Raw genomic sequence first — 17,759 nt, forward strand, 5'->3', positions numbered from 1 at the left:
TGGGGCTCACAGTCTTAATCCCCATTTTACAGATGAGGTAACTGAGGCCCAGAGAAGTGAAGTGACTTGCCCACAGTCACACAGCTGACAAGTGGCAGAGCCGGGATTCGAACCCATGACCTCTGACTCCAAAGCCCGTGCTCTTTCCACTGAGCCATGCTGCTATTTAATCCCCATTGTAGAGATTAGGAAACTGGTGCCCAGAGAAGTTAAGCAACTTGTCTAAAATCCTGCAGCAGGTAAATGGCCGAGCAGGGATTAGAACCCAGGTTTCCTGAATCCCAAGACCAGACTCTTTCCCCCTAGACCATACTGCTCCCTTTAGCATTTATGCACAGTCCTGACATACGTGCTATCAAAAATTGCAGCACTCTTTCATTCTGCTCCAGCTAGCCCATGAGTATCAATCAGTGGTATTTATTGAGTGCTTACTCTGCAGAGTCAGTCAGTCGATCATATTTACTGAGCACTTACTGTGTGCAGAGCACCTTATTAAGCACTTGGGAAGTACAATCCAATAAAGTTGGTAGATGTAATCCCTGCCCATAAGGATTTTACAGTCTTATTCTCCCTTTGTTGATTCTAAATTCCTTGAGGACCAGGAGCCCGTCTCACTCAATTATACTTTCCCAAGCACATGGTACAGTAGGCGCTTAAAGATTATGTTCTGAGTGATTTCAGAGTACACAAATAGAAGCTTTGATAATAATAATAAGGTTGGTATTTGTTAATCACTTACTATGTGCAGAGCACTGTTGTAAGCGCTGGGGTAGATACAGGGTAATCAGGTTGTCCCACATGAAGCTCATAGTCTTAATCCCCATTTTACAGATGAGGTCACTGAGGCACAGAGACACGAAGTGACTTGCCCACTGTCACACAGCTGACAAGTGGCAGAGTCGGGATTCAAACCCATGATGTCTGACTCCCAAGCCCCGGCTCTTTCCACTGAGCCACACAATCATTCCTTACAATGCATTCCTCTAGACTGTAAGGTCCTTGTGGGCAACTATGCCCACAACTGTGTTGCACTGTTCTCTCCCAAGTGCTTAATACAGTGTTGTGCACACAGTAAGCGCTCAATTAATACCGCTGTTTGACATCAGAACCAGACAGGGGTCATATCGGTAAAACGGCCACCCTGTCCAAGGCCCAGATAGCTCTCCAGACCAGGCCATCCCCGCTTCTGAACCAATTGCTACTGAACTAGTCCCAAACTGTGCCATCTGAACTCCACTGTGCCACAGCCAGGAACTACTGTGGACCAAATGGGTGGTCGGGCTCAGAATGTTAAGGTGGAATATGGGGACGGCTCGATGGACGCACCCTTTAATGGAATAATAAGAATTGTGACATTTATTCAGCGCTTACTGTGTGCCAAGCACTGTACTATGTGCTGGGGTAAACACCCGATAATCAAGCCGGGGACAGTCCCTGTCCCACATACAGGATGCTCAATGGCCAAAAGAGCAAAATGCATAAACTGCAGATCCCTACCCAGTCACGACTTCACTGAAAAAGCTATCAATGCCTTATCCTGAGCAGGATATAACAACCCTAAGGCAAATGAAAGAACATAACCACAAGCAGTATAGAGCAACAATCACTCCCCTGTACCCACAACTATTGTATCACCAAGTAGAACCTTGTTAAATCAAAGGGCAACAAACCAAAACAATCAAAGTTCAAATTGGGTGGATTATCTGATTTTTGTAATTAAAGAACCATAGAGCAACTAGCTGGAAGGGGGGGGAACAGCTGCTTGAAATTATGTACTATCTTGGATAGGAACAATAGCGACTTATTGAAATTTCCTGTGCCAATTGATCGATACCCATTTTTCTAATTCCTTCCCTTCTATTTCAATTAACTGCTTGCAAGAGGCTTTCCCCGTCTAGGCCCTCATTTCTTCTTCTTCCACTCCCTTCTGTCGCCCTTACGCTTTGAGTTGCACCCTTTATTCACCCCTCCCTCACCCCCACAAGCACTCATGCACATATTTATTAATTTATTAATTTATATTTGTCTACCTCCCCCTCTAGACTGTAAACTCATTATGGGCAGGGAATGTGTCTACCAACTCTGTTGTACTGTACTCTCCCAAGCACTTAGTACAGTGCTCTGCATACAGTAAGCGCTCAATAAATAACCCTGGGTTGACTGCACTGTGTCATTCCCCTGTGATACTGCTGAAACTCCCGCTTTTCCCAATGGCAGGACCACCCAAATCCAGCAGAAACACAAAGGCAACTGGGGTCACCTGTCTTACGCCAACCCGGACGAGGGGTCCCATGGCTCAAGCCTGGGGCAGCGGCTGGCTCGCGGTCTGGTCCTGGGGATCGAGCGCTGCCTAGATGTGAGCAGAGAGAGGCTTCGGAGCCACCTCGGGGCCTTTCCGGCCCGGCCCGATTTACGTCGGGCTCTGAGCCCAAAGGCAGCACCAGTCTGAATGCCTGCATCGATGCTTCCCATAAAACCAGCGACACCTTTCCCACCCCCGACAGGTCTCTATCAATGTCTCGGGTTCTTGTTTCTGCAGGACGGCAGTACCTCCCTGCCACTTGAGGAGGAGCGTTAACTTGCAGTCGCTGGCACCCCCAGGAATGACTTTGCCTTCCGTGGGTACTAAGGGCAGACAGAGCCTGTGTCCCCACTGCGGGAATTCTACCAAGCCCACATTGATGATGATGTTGGTATTTGTTAAGCGCTTACTATGTGCAGAGCACTGTTCTAAGCGCTGGGGTAGATACAGGGTAATCAGGTTTTCCCACGTGAGGCTCACAGTTAATCCCCACTTTACAGATGAGGTAACTGAGGCACAGAGAAGTGAAGTGACTTGCCCACAGTCACACATCTGACAAGTGGCAGAGCCGGGATTCGAACTCATGACTGCTGACTCCCAAGCCCGTGCTCTTTCACTGAGCCACGTTGCTTGCTCATCAGGTTGGTCCCTGAAGGCCCTCGGGATGGATCAATCAATCAGTGGTATTTATTGAGCACTCACTATGTGCAGACCATTGTAAGCGGGACATGGGACATCACACACACTGGACCGGGCTCACGGCGAGAAATAATGACATCGTATGGAATGTTTTGCTGGTATTCATCCAAACCTACAGCCTGTTTCTGGGGGAAGACTGTGAGCCCTTTGTGGGACGGAGACTGTATGTGACCTGATTAACTGTGTCTTCCCCAGTGCTAAGAACAGTGCTGAACACACAGCAAGCACTTCACAAATATCACAGTTGTTATTATTATTCTGGCCCAATCCTCCACCTGTCCCGAGTCTCCACGTTCTACTTCCAGGGCCCGGGGTGGGAGCCGCTTCCGAGCCTGGAGCTGGGTGGCAGGAACTGAGGCAGAGGGAGCCCGGAGCACTTGACACAAAAACGCTAGCCACAAAGGGCCCGGTGCTCTAGCTGTACTGCAAAGGGAACAGACCAGTTGGAATCCAGAAGGGCAAGTCCCCTCTGTTCTGCTCTTAAAATGACCAAGCAAACCAGTGGAGGCTTCCTGCAGGCTGGGCCAGCTCTGCTTTCCCTTTTCCATGGCGTTTTCCTAAATCGCCACTTCTCCCTGGGTCCTGCCATCACCTGTGTGGTCTAATGAAAGGGGTGATAAAGTTCGGGCTCTGTCTGCCTCTGAATTTATCCCCCCTTCCACAGAAAGGCTGCTTATCTCTTTGATCCAGTAATTGCTGGTGGGGCCTTTTAACTTTCTTCTCCATTTGCCTACAACGGAGAGAGAGAGAGAGAGAGAGGATGGGAAAAGGGGGCACCCACAGGTGCAACCCACCCAGAGCAGCGCTATTCGTCTTGAGGCGTGACTACCCGAGCCCAGGGCTTTCGCAACTCCCCTGCAGTATTCGGGCCCAAAGACAGTGTGGTCTCATGGAAAACACATAGAACTGGAAGTCAGGACACCTTCTGACTCAATTGGAATCTCAATTTGGCCAGGGGCCAACTTCCCTGCCTCCTGCCTCTCCTGATTCCAGTCTATACTTCATTCTGCTGCCCGGATCATTTTCCTACAAACCTGTTCAGTCTACGTTTCCCCACTCCTCAAGAACTTCCAGTGCTTGCCCTTCCACTTATCCATCAAAGAGAAACTCCTTACCATAGGTTTTAAAGCACTCAATCATCTTGCCCTCTCTTACCTCACCTCCCTGATTCCCTACTACAACTCAGCCCTCACACTCAGCTCCTCTGAGGCCAACTACTCGCTTGCACCTTCATCTCATCTATCTCGCCGCTGATGCCTCACCCCCAGCCTGCCTCTGGCCTGGAATGTCCTCCCTCTTCATAGCCTACAGATGATCACTTTCCCCACCAACAAAGCCTTATTGAAGGCACATCACCAAGAGACCTTCCCCACCTAAGCCCTCATTTCCTCTTCTCTCATTCCCTTCTGCATCGCCCTTGTACTTGGATCTGCACCCTTTATCACCCCTCCCTCGGCCTCATAGCCCTTCCATACACATCCATAGTTTATATTAATGTCTGTCTCCCCATCTAGACTGTAAGCTCATTGTCGGCAGGGAATGTGTCTAACCACTCTGTTACACTGTACTCTCCCAAGTGTTTAGTAGAGTGCTCTGCACCCAGTAAGCACTCAGTAAATACCACAGACTGATTCCAATGTGGGGGTTTGAGGGTTTTCGAGAACTGAGGAGTCATCTGGGCTGGCAGTAGGTCACAGCGGGCCCAAGGCATTGGTCAGAAGTGAGCAGGGGGAAAGAAGAGGAGAGAGGCATGGAGAGAAGCCTCAACCCAAAACCCACACATCCAACTTAGCAGCTTACGCAGTCCACAATGGGAGTAGAGTAGGGTCAAGACTTTGAGGCTATTTCAAACAGCTGTGGGGAGGGCTACTCAAGCCTGGCACCACTCCACTGCAGAGTTCCCTTGGCACTGCTCAACCATTTCACCTTTCCAGGCCCCACTGTACACCAGCATGACTGTGGGAATTCTCACCCCTAATGAAAACGCATCAGAAAATCTCACTGAGGGAGGAAAACACGCCAAAATAGATCAGTCTCGGAGACAAATGGGTACTGGGAAAGAACCCAATGCAGGAAGTGACAGGCAGGCAGTAAAATCCGGGAAACGGCATGTTTCCGTCTACATTTAGCAAAGCAAACTCCAGTAAATTTCCAACCGCTTCTCTCTCCCGGCTGGCAGCTTATTAATATTTGATGCTTCGCCGCAAAGCGCATTTACATAATTCCGACGTCGCGTGCAGAATGAATGGCACCGATCCGGCTGCCTCCCAGGGCTCTCCTCCTCCCCAACCCCGCGAGGTATCTAGAGGCTGGGAAGCATCACCCTTAACCAGGCAGTGGCCAGCACGGAAGGCAGGAAGCTCCTGCCCCAAGTGGGTGGCAGGTCGGCCTGGGAAGAGTTGAAGCAAAATCCAATTACTCTTTTCAGTGATACCAGACGTCCTCCTGGGTGTCTGATGAAGACAAGACCGAACGTGGAGATCATTTAAGGGCCACAGGCAAGATGGGACAGGAAGTGGTGAACTCTGAACTGGGAACCCGATCAAGAGATGAAACCGCAAACGAGTTTACCCTCAAAGCCAGGATGGAGTTGCTTGTGATGGGTAGATGGGAGAACAGGAAGGTAAAGAGAAGGAGGCTTTTTTATTCGCCTTGGGCTTTCGGACACAGAGAAGTCAAGGAAGATTTCATCTCTGGCAGAATCCTCATGTACTGCAGGCACTTCGTTTGCTGGTCAAGTACAGTCTGCTCCTTTTGATTTCCAAGAACTTAGCTTGGAGGTTTGGTTTCCCTGGACATAGTGGCAGTGAGCTGGGATGGATCCATCCCATCCCTACGTGAGCTGTTAATATATGTGCATGCCCACACAAGGCTGTAGTTTCATATGAAGATGACAGGGAAACATGTCTACAGACAACTCTGTTGCACTGAACTCCCCCCAAGGGCTTAATACAGTGCTCTGCCCACAGTAAGCACTCAATAAATACCTCTGATTGATTGATCTTAAATCGAGGACTTTCAGCTTTAGCACTGTAACAATACACCTCGAACCCACTCATTAATACTAGTGGTGTGCTGGACTCAACACAACACAACACAGAGAGGGCTGGTTTCTGTCCTCGAGAAGGTTATGTTTTAAAAGAGCAAAAGCTACCACATGGGCTTATGTGTTCAGAAGATTCATACTGTTTGGAGTGCAATCTAAAGTAATACAACATGAATATTTTATATGACAACTCCATTACTGTACTTGAAATTATAAATATATCAGATTGCAGCTAACATCTCATTTCAGAACATTAAAATTATTCACAAGACTTGGCTTAGTGCAAGTATTATTATCCATTTTACAATTAGAAAGACAGAGCCAGAGAGAGAATTAACTGACTTTACCCAAGGTCACGCAGAGAACCAGTAGCTGAATAAGGATCGGAAGCACTTTCCAATCCAGAACACTCACCATTAGATTGCCCTACCAGTTCCTCAGTCACTTCATAAGCAACTCTATTCATAAAGTCTTCTCTGGCATTCAGGTAACAGCTCATATAGTCTAAAAGAAAAGCCATTCTGACCCCTGCTCGTGACCTTCCTCCTGCCTGGCACTCCCTCCCATTTCAAAACCATCAGACAACACCTCTCCCTATCTTCAAAACCCTTCTGAAAGTCTACCTCCTCCAGGAGCCTACCCAGATGAATCTTTCTTCTCCCCAGATCACATCTTGTCAGTTTCCACCTCGGCACTTCTGCATCACCTCGGCGGTTAAAATCACCTGGGGACACTTATGTACACAGCAGTGTACACACTGATCACCATCATCATCATTTAAGTACTTACTATGCATCAAACACTGCACTAAGCACTGGGGTAGATACAAGATAATCAGGCTGGACACAGTCCTTGTCTCGTTGGGAGCTCTCAGACTAAGTAGGAGGGATTGGATTTAGTAATATTACACTACTAAGTGAAATGTATAGTACCCTGCCCAGAGTCGGTATTCAATACAGGCTATTGATTGACTGATTAGATTCAGTAATGTTGCTCTCCAAAGACCCATCCCTTGGCTGTAAAATGTCCCCCAGTCTTATCTCTATACCAAAAATGTCCCGGAGGTGACTGTTTTTTGTTCTTGTTTGTTTTTTTAATGGCAGTTGTTAAGCACTTACTATGTGTCAAACATTGTTCAAAGCCTAGTGTAGGAGTAAGTACAAGTTAATTAGGTTGAACACGGTCCCACATTTTTTATTTCTAGCACCTTCCAGCTCCCTGAGAAGGGTGGCTCACAAAACCCCCATCTGTGCTCCGGGAGGGGCATCCCTTTGGCCCCACCGCAGGCTGCACACGGTGCTTTCTGCTGAAAGTAATAATAATGATAATGAAGTGTGGGATTTGTGAAGCCCTTTGTGCCAAACCCCTTACTGAGTACCGGGATGGATACAAGATAGACAGGTTGGACTCAGTCCCCACCACACCTGGAGCCCAGAGTCTAAGTGGAGGGAGCCGATCTCTCCCTCCACCCTCCCTTCTTCCTACCTACTCAGAACACGTCCCCTGGCTGCAGAAGCCAGCAAGCTCTCTCCCTGTCTGATAAACGGGTCCATCAGGTCATTGATCAGTGAGCACTGTCCCCGCCTGATAACCAGGTCCACTGGGTCAGAGGCCAGCGAGCCCTCTCCCAGTGTGATAACCATCAGGGTCCATCAGATTGGGTCAGAGGACGGGGAGCCTTCTTCCTGTCTGATAACCAGGTCCCTTGGGTCAGAGGCTGGCTAGCCCTCTCCCACTCTGGTAACTGGGTCTGTCAGGTCAAGGCCGGCAAGTATTCTCATGGGGAACTCTCAATGTCTCTTGACACTGTGCTCCCCCGTCCTGCCTTCCGAGCAAACCTCTTAATGCGAGGCGGGCCTTTAAATGGGCGCTCTTCACGTCCAGAGTGCAGACGTGGGAGCCACAGCGAATCACTTCCCGGAAGCCCGGGCAAAACCCACTCTGAGGGACGGGAACATCTAGTCGACCCAGAGCCCGGGGCTTAATGCGCCACAGGAGAGGGAGAGGGGGAGGCTCGCATAGGACAGTTGCTCGCTTCTCAAGAGGGAACAGCAGCTCGGAGAGCATAATGACTCCATTAAGAATGCCTTCGCCAAGCCAACCAAATTATACAGCGGCGCTTCTCACGGACTGCGAGACTCCTGATCGTTCCGCCAGGGCTATTTCAACAGCTCTGAGTACCCCCTTCACAGGCCCTCAGGCATTTATAAGAAGTCGGAGGTGGTTGCTTAGCGAACAGGTAATTATGCTTATATGCTGGAGGAGACTCCATTCCAGGCCTGGAGGAGAGGAGAGCGGAGCGTGGCCATTTCAGAGGCAGCTGTAAGTTGCTGGAAGCTCTCCAGTTCTCACCCCTTCCTTTTCTGCTGTAAATGCGGCTTAGTGGTACGAGCACAGCCCTGGAAGTCAGAGAACCCGGGTTCTAATCCTGACACTGCCACTCGCCTGCTCTGTGACCTGGGGCAAGTCACCTAACTTCTCTGTGCTTCAGTTACTTCATCTGTAAAATGGGGATTAAATCCTAATTCCTCCTCCTTAGGTTGAGAGCCCCATAAAGGACAGGGACTATCCAAACTAATTAGCTTGTATCTACCATAACCTTAGAACAGTGTGTGGCACAAAGAAAGCACTTAGATACCAAAAAAATAAAAAACCAACAACAACAAAAAAAGCAAAGGGCTTGTGGGAGAGACATTATGAATTGATTAGTGACATTTCTCAAGTTCCCGAGGGTATAGTCACTGTACTAAGCATTGGCGAGAGTAAAACTGAAGCAAGATGTACGTGGCTTAGTAGATAAAGAATGGGCCTGGGAGTTAGAAAGACCTGGATTCCAATCCTGGCTCTCCCACTTCTCTGCTGAGGGACCTTGGACAAGTCACTTAACTTCTCTGTGCCTCAGTTACCTCATCTGTAAAATGAGGATTAAGACTGTGAGCCCCAAGTGGGACGGACACTGTGTCCAGCCTGATTAGCCTGTATCTACCCTAGTGCTTAGAACAGTGCTTGACACATAGTAAGCACTTAGCAAATACTACAGTCATCATCATCATCATCATCCTCATTTACACCCTTCTTTCTGGGCCTTGCAGTCAAATGCACAGCACAAACCGGTGCTGTTCATTCATTCATTCAATTCGATCATATTTATTGAGCGCTTCCAACATGGAGACTCAGAGAAGACACCAATTTCTAACTTGAACTTCCTGCCCCATTTAGTGACTGCCCATTTCCCCATCAGCAACCAATCCACCAGAGTTATTTGAGTGCTTACATGCAGACAGCCGGGAAGCAGTGTGGCTCGATGGAAAGAGCCCGAGCTTGGGAGTCAGAGGTCATGGGTTCGAATCCTGATCCGCGACTTGTTAGCTGTGTGACTGTGGGCAAGTCACTTAACTTCTCTGGGCCTAAGTTCCCTCATCTGTAAAATGGGAATTAACTGTGAGTCTCACGTTGATTAACTTGATTACCCGGTATCTACCTCAGTGCTTAGAACAGTGCTCTGCACAGAGTAAGCGCTTAACAAATATCAGCATTATTATTATTATGTACTAAGCATCTGGGAGAGTTCCTCACAAGAGAGTCGGTAAGGACAGTCCTTGCCCACAAAGAGCTGGGAGTCCTCCTTTTGGCAAGATGCAGGTAAATCCAGAGCACGGGGCATGGGAGCAGAGAGCAGAGCTGTGGCAAATAATTTCCACCTGTCCCCCACTGACCCTGACCATTACTCTTCTGTGTGTTCTCACTTAGGCTTAAGATCTTTGAGTAGAGGAAGATACTTTTCAATCAAACAATTGTATTTATTGAGTGCATACTGTAGGCGGAGCACTGTACCAAACCCTTGGGAGAGCACAACAGACACATTCCCTGCCCACAAGGAGCTCTGAGGGGTCTGTGACCCACATTTGGAACTGATGGACTCGGGGGAGGGAGTGTGTTGGGGAGGCTGGAAGTTCCTTCTTGGCCTCTCCTCTAATCAGATGCAATCAATCAATCGATCTTATTATTAAGCACTTTACTGTGTTCACTGTACTAAGCATTTGGAGAGTACAACATAATAGAGTTGATATACATGGTCCCTGCCCAAAATAAACTTATAGTCTAGATAGGGAGAGACACATTAATATAAATTAAATTAGTAAACTAAATAAATTCTACCTCACCAGTGAGGTGAGGCAGAATAATAATCGTGGTATTTGTTAAGCACTTAGTATGTGTCAGGCTCTGTACTAAGAGCTGGGGTAGGTACAAGCTAATCGGGTTCTTAATCCCATTGCACAGGTGAAGTAACTGAGGCACAAAGGAGTTTACTGACTTGCCAAAGGTCACAGAGCAGACAAGAGGCAGAGCTGGGATTAGATCACAGGTCTTTCTGATTCCCAGGCCTATGCTCTAGCCACTAGGCTACACTGCTGAAAATTGTCCCAGCTGGAGTCAGTGAGCCTGGACCCGATGATAATTCTTAAAGAAAAAGAGACTCTGCAGCCTTTATTTTCTTCTGAAGAGGCAACTGTGGGCCACCTCAGGGCCATACAATAAACATCTCCCTTCCTCCATCATCTTCACCAAAAGAGGGCTAAGTTTGTCCTTCATGCCCCGCCAACCCCCAAATTGACCCGAACATCATCACGCAGAGCTTCCACTCTTCCGTAAAGATCTTAACGTAAGCCTCGGACACTGTAATAGAAGCTCTGACTCATAATTTCTTCCAAATCCTTAATGAGCCTAGAAAGCAGGGCCTTGGGGATCTCTCTACTTAACTAATGAAATTTCAGTTGGGGTTTCATTATTTGGCTTTCCAGAATCTTCTCCACGGCTGCATGTTGTTATTGTTCACCGCTACATGCAATTAAATGAATGTATTACTCGCTACTCAAGAGGGCTGTGTTTAGGACAAGTGTCCAGCTGGGTGTTTCAGTCTTTGCGTGCGGTGAAAGGTATTGTCGCAGGGAAGATGGCTGCAGAGAGGAGGTACGTAGGCTTTGCCAAAGCTTCTCTGAATTACTGGGAATACAGGATTTTATCAGTGGTATGCTGGTCTCTTTCTTCCTGCTAAGCATTTGCTCTCTCCTCAACAGAGAGCACAGCCCTCAAACGTCATCGCCCTTCCATCTGGGCATCGAGCCCAGCTCACATTTTCGGTGGTCCCATTTGAAAACTCTTCTGTGGGCTTTCTAACCAGGCCAGACTATTTAGAGTGGATCTCAGTCTCACATGCTCGTCGTGGACAGGAACTGTGTCTTTTTATTGTTGTATTGTACTCACCCAAGCACTTAGTACAGAGCTCTGAACACAATAAGCTCTCAATAAATACGATCGAATGAATGAAGTCCAGAAAACCTTCTTCTGCTCAAACTAGGGGCCAGAACTCCCTGCAGCACCCTTCTTGTGGTGGTCAGGGAGCGTGTCTGTTTACTGTTGTATTGTACTCTCTAAGCGCTTAGAGTAGTCCACACACAGAAAGCATTCAGTAAATACGACTGACTGACTCAAAATGGGGGAAAGGGGACAGCAGTTCACTAGAGAGCAGCCGGCCGCAACCCTGAATGGCCCAGGAGCTAGAGAATGGATGGCAGCAGGTTATACAAGAAGCTGTAGCCCAGGAGGGCAAAGAGATGGCTTACACCCAAAATGAAGCTTCATCCCAAACAGAGTGGCACACCCGGGAACTAGTGGGAAACCCCTTTGGCAGAGTGACTGGGGACCACCTAAGTATTTCTGGGGTTCCTCTAAACAGCACTGCTGCAGTCTTTTTATTTTAAACTCCCGTTCTCATTTTCTTGAGTGTTGTGGAATTTATCCAAAAGCAATTAGTATTTGCTCTCCTCCAATTAAGCTGCCCCTCTCTGCAGCATTAAAACCCCTCGCAAGACCTAGTTCCCCAGGAGTGTCACGCGGGTTTTCGTACAAGCAGGGTGGAAGGAAGTGTGGCTTGGTGGAAAGAGTACAGTTCTAATCCTGGTTTGCCACTTGCCTGCTATGTAACCTTGGACAAGACACTTCACTTCTCTGTGCTTCAGTTTTCTCAACTGTAAAATGGGGATTTGATACCTGCCCTCCCATCTACTTATACTGTGACCTCCTATGAGATAGGGACTGTACCTATGCCAGGACTTTGTAAAGCGCATACTGTTTCAAGCACTGTTCTAATACCATAAAAAAAATAGCTCTCAATCCCTCTTGAAGCAATGTTCTGAACCAGGAGCCGAGCATGATTAGGGGACACCACAAAAGAGTCAAGTCACCCCCCTACCTGGCCCATTAAAAGACCAGGCTGAAGGGTCCAACCCCCTCATTTCCGCCTACTCACACAGTCGACTTGCTATAAGCGCTGAATAGTAGGTGTGGGGGAAAGAGGCGGTTGTCCAAGGCCAGAAGCAATCAGTTTGAACTCACTCAAGTACGTATTGTGCGCACGGCACTAGATTTAAGCACTTGGGAGAGCATGAGGGATTTTGTAGACACGATCTTTACCCTAAAGAATCTTCATGTCCCCATCTTCAGGTCTAGAAAATATACGTTTCAAAGTGGGGCCGACTGAAGGAAAAAGAACTTTTCTCACAAACAGGCGGAGCCACCCCTCGGCTCAAAAATAAAGCTATCTATAGGGACGAGTGTCACACCTAAAAGATTAGCAGCCTAACCCACCAACTGAGCCCTTCTGAAATGGCATCTCCTCCACGAGGCCTTTCCCAGTTCATTTCTAATCTTCCCAGCTCTGACATCAGTACTTTCACATCAGCATTTCCGCAAGACTAAAGTAGTTAAATACTTACAATCCTCACAAATTGTTTTTACTCTATTACTTCCTCTTCTAAGCTCATTGTTGGCAGGGACCGCGTCTACCAATTCTGTTATATTGTACACTCCCAAGTGCTTAGTACAGTGCTCTGCATACAGTAAGCACTCAATAAACACGACTAATTATCTGTAATTTATTTTAGTGTCTGTCACTCCTTCAAGCTCCTTCAAGGTTGGGATCATGTCTACTAATTTCATTGCACTTTCCTAAGCGCTTAGCACAACACTCTGCAAAAAATAAAGTGCTTGATAAACACTATTAACTAGAATATTGAACTAAGATTACGGGTGTTTTTATTTTTATAAAGTACTGCCCGGATAAAAGACTGCACTCCTACAGATACAGATATGATTGTATCGTCAAATGTTATACAGTAAGCTCTTTGTGGGCAAGGATCGGGACTACCAAGCTTATTGCATTATACTCTCCCAAGCACTTAATGAAGTATTCTGCACCCAATAAGCACTCAATAAACGTGACTGATTGAGCGATTGATTGAATGGCAGAAAAAGCAGCGGGAAGAGTTTAGCCAGAAGAGAAAATGGGCACTTTATTCCCATGAATTTAGACCATGGAAAGGTCAATTCTGTAAAAGTCAATTTTTGAATAATACTATTGTCCTTCCCACATATCCCAATCAAAAAAAATAACCTTTACTACACAAGAACTGTGAGAGAACGCTTTTTGAAAAAAAGCAGGGCCACTCCTTCAGGTTGGGAGGTAGGATGGGGAAGAAAAATTTGTATCCACCCATCACAGTTAGGCATAGGCAATGGGAACCAAAGTGTTGCCTACATAGAAGGCTTCTGACTCCTCCCCTTCTAACTCCACCCTTGTTCCTTCTACTTCCAGGAAACTGCTCTCTCCAAGGACACAGATGAAACCATCTCTTACCAAATCTAAAAGCCTCTACTCCATCCTAATTCTTCTTGACCACTCGGCTTCCTTGGACCCTGTGGACCAGCCCCTGTTCCTGGAAACACCATCTAACCTTGAGTTCTGTGACAGTCCTCTCCTGGTTCCCCTCCTACCACTCTGGCTGCTCTTTATTGGTCTCTCTCAGCAACTTTTCCTCTGTCTCTTACTCCCTAACTGTGGGTACCCCTGTAGACTCAGTCCTGGGTCCCCTTCCACTTCTCTGCTGTGTGTCCTCGGGCAAGACACTTAATTTCCCTGTACCTCAGTAAAATGGGGATTAAGACTGTGAGCCCCATGTGGGACATTGACTGCGTCCAACCTGATTTGCTTGTATCCACCCCAGTGCTTAGGACAGTGCCTGGCACATGGTAAGTGCTTAACAAATACCATAATTATTATTATTACTTTCAATCTACCCTCACTCTCTTGGGGAACACATCCACTCTCACGGCTTTAACTACTGCCTCTAGGCAGATGACTTCCAAATCAATCTTAGTAGGCCTTGCCTCTCTCCTCTTCTGAATTCATGGCTCCACTTCCTTCCAGAACAGTGCTATATAGCTGCCCTACCTGCACTTCAAGCTTAACAAGTCCAGAATTCGTGTCATTTTTCCTCCCTAATCCTCTCTTCTTCCTAACTTTCTCATAACTGTTGAGAATGCCACCATGCTACCCTTCTCTCCTCCCCACATCAGAGAGACCAAGCTCTCCCCACATTCAAGGACCTCCTAAATCCAACGACTCCAACAGGCTTTTCTCAATAGGTTTCCCAGTACCCAGAGCCATATCAATCTTTCTGTACTTCCCAGATGCCTACTACAGCGCACTCTTTGGGCACTTGATAGTCACCCTACCGTGTTTAGATATACATCTGTAACATTTATTTATATTAAGGCCTGTCCCCACCTTTAGATGGTGAGCTTGTGTCTACCAACTGGGAATGTGTCTACCAACTCTGTTGTATTGTACTTTCTCAGATGCTTAGTACAGTGCTCTGCACACAGTAAGCACTCAATAAATACCTTGATGGATACATTGCAGGCGAGAGCCATATCTCCCGTTCATCTCACCCAAATTCTCCAAGATCCAGGCCGCTCTGATTTTAAAACACGAATATCATCAAACCATTTCAAATATTCGGATCCAATATCTTTTAAAGAACAAGGAAGCTACAGTATGTAAAAGGAACTCCAAGAGGGAAAGCAAAATCTTTTCAGTCCCTCTCAAAATCCACATTTAAATTAAGTTCCTTTGACTGTAAGAATGATTTACATATGTGAAAGGTTATTCCCCAAAGGACAAGAGTGTCATCATAATTAGCAGAATCATCATTCTGAAGGGTAATTCCCCACCCCCTAAAAAATCATGGAATTAACTGAAGATTCTAAAGGCCATTACCTCAACTTTCATCCCCTCTGCATGGGGTCTAGAATTCTTCTCTCAGAACTCCCGTTCTACCAGAAAGGGGTCCTTATGCTGCTGTCAAAAGGTGCTCAAACAAATATCCCCTGACCCAGGCACAAGACCAGACCACAAGGCCTACGGGACCAGCCTCTGTCCAGGGTAGAGAGCGATGGGCCATCCCCCTGCAGAAGTTGGGTTTCTGGCCAATGAGCCAGTCCATATAATGCATGAGAGAAGAGAAAAAAGCAGGAAGGGGAAAAACAGATAGTATCCCTGACTTCAAAGAACTTACAATCTAACAGCCACATATATAACTGCCCACACAACCACTGCCCCAGGTCACTTAATGGGGTGATAAAAAAAAAAAACAATGGCCCACTACTATGTCCTGCAGATCTTTCCATGGTGGCGGAAGGCTGACCCGAAGTGTGATGGTGTGGTGGTACCGATTTTGTGACCTGTGGTCACCTTCATGCAGGCTAGGAATAAGTTCGTGGCTAGAGTAGATTGTCCTGAAGAATTGCCCAGTCTCTGCCCTTGCCAAGCTCCCTGCAGCCCTAGGTGGGTGTCAAGAGGGTGCTTCTGCTGGTTTGGCCAAGCCAGACCCCCTGCTTCAGGGCTCATGAGGGACCCCAGGGCCAAGACGGACCTGTGGAAGGCACAGAGAGAGCTGTGTGCTTTAGCCTCATGCCATTTGACATCAAAAGGGCATCAGAGGTGGCCCCCTACTTTGATAGTTTTCCAATACCTTTAGTAAGGTATCAAGTCCCCTCTGCACCCCAAATATGCAACATGGAAAAGCTCACACCATTTACCCCTTCTCTTCTCTATCAATCAATTAATTGTATTATGACGTGTCTACTGGTTTTGGGTTCTTTTATATTTGTTACATGCTTACTGTTTCAAGCACTGTTCTAAGCACTGGGATAGATACAAGATAATTAGGGCAGACAAAGTCCCTGTGCCATATGGGGCTCACAGTCTAAGTTAGAAGAACAAGTCTTGAAACCCCATTTTACATATGAGGAAACTGAGGCAGAGAGAAGTCAAGTAACCCATCCAGAACCACACAGCAGGCAAGTGGCAGAGCCAAGACTAGAATCCAGGTCCTCTGGCTCCCAGGCCCATGTTTTATCCACTGGACCACACTGCTTCTTCTTTGGGGGCACAGAACATGCCTACCAAAGCTACGGTATGCAGGGTCCTGTACTAAGAATACTAGTTGCGCTCTCCCAAGTGCTTAGTACAATGCTCTGCACACAGCAGGTGGTCAATAAACATTACCAGTTGTCTGACTGAGGCCAGTGAGAGCCAGAGGAAACCGGTCCTCCACACACATGACGATCTTCACATCAGGGACAAATAACGACTCCTTCTTCGCCAACCCAGTCTCACAGCCAGACTCAGAAGGCAGAAGTCCCAGGGCCTTAACTTTGAGGAAAAAGTGCCCTCTTCTCCCTGCAGCATGGCCTAGTGGAAAGAGCACAGGCCTTGGGAGTCAGAGGACCTGGGTTCAAATTCCAGCTCTGTCACTGTCTGCTGTGTGACTTTGGGCAAATCACTTAGCTTCTGTGTGCCTCAGTTCCCTCATGTGAATAAAGGGAATTCAATACCTGTTCTCTCTCCTCCTTAGAATATGAGCACCATGTGGGACCTGATTATCTTGTATCTAATAAGATTGAGACTGAGGCTCACAGTCTCAATCCCCATTTTACAGATGAAGTAACTGAGGAACAGAGAACTTAAGTGACTTGCCCAAAGTCACACAGCTGTCAAGCGGCAGAGCCGGCATTAGAACCCATGGCCTCTGACTCCCAAGCCCATGCTCTTTCCACTAAGCCACGCTAAACTAACCCCTTACTAGTTAATCAAGAGTGAATGTCTCTAAAGTAAATAATTATTTTCCAACCCTTCCATTCCTGGATTTCATTAAGGGCAAAGGTGATTTTTAAATGCCAGGACATTTAAGGGAATGATATCTAAAATATATTGGAATGCCTTTTTACCTATGAGGAATAACGAACACCACTCCATTTCATTAACATTTTCAGTTAGAGTCCCAAAGCTCACTCTAGGCATTTCCAGGCAAACTCCTCCCCACTCATAAATGGCCAAGGCCTCTCTACCAGTACCCACTGAATCTTCACTTTGAAGGTCTCAGTCCAAAAGATGCTCTTCTGACAGAATGTCTGCTCCTTCCCCTTCACTCCACAGAAACCACTCTCTCAGAGGTCACCAATGATCTCTCTCCTGCTAAATCCAACATCTTCTACTCCATCCTAATCTTCCTCGAGCTCTCAGCTGCCTTTGACACTGTGGACACCCCCTTCTCCTGGAAATGTTATCCAACCTTGGCTTCACTGACTCTGTCCTCACCTGGTTCTACTCTTATGTCTCTGGCTGTTCATTCTCAATCTCCTTTGCAGGCTCCTCCTCTGCCTCCTACCTCCTAACTGAGAGGGTCCCTCAAGGTTCAGTACTGGCTTCCCTTCTATTCGCCATCTCCCCCCACTCCCTTGGCCAACTCAGTCACTTCCATGGCTTCAACTATCACCTCTACATGGATGATACCCCAATCTACATCTCTA

At 47.2% G+C, this 17,759-nt stretch overlaps 1 protein-coding gene across 1 annotated transcript in view; it reads right to left on the reverse strand.

The window, feature by feature from the left end:
• The window catches only part of CLVS1 (clavesin 1), an 83,721-nt gene that overhangs the window by 14,356 nt on the left and 51,606 nt on the right, over positions 1 to 17,759 (reverse strand). The gene's annotated exons all lie outside the window — the stretch shown is intronic.

The sequence above is a fragment of the Ornithorhynchus anatinus genome, chromosome 7, assembly GCF_004115215.2.
Source record: "Ornithorhynchus anatinus isolate Pmale09 chromosome 7, mOrnAna1.pri.v4, whole genome shotgun sequence".
Classification (NCBI taxonomy): domain Eukaryota; kingdom Metazoa; phylum Chordata; class Mammalia; order Monotremata; family Ornithorhynchidae; genus Ornithorhynchus; species Ornithorhynchus anatinus.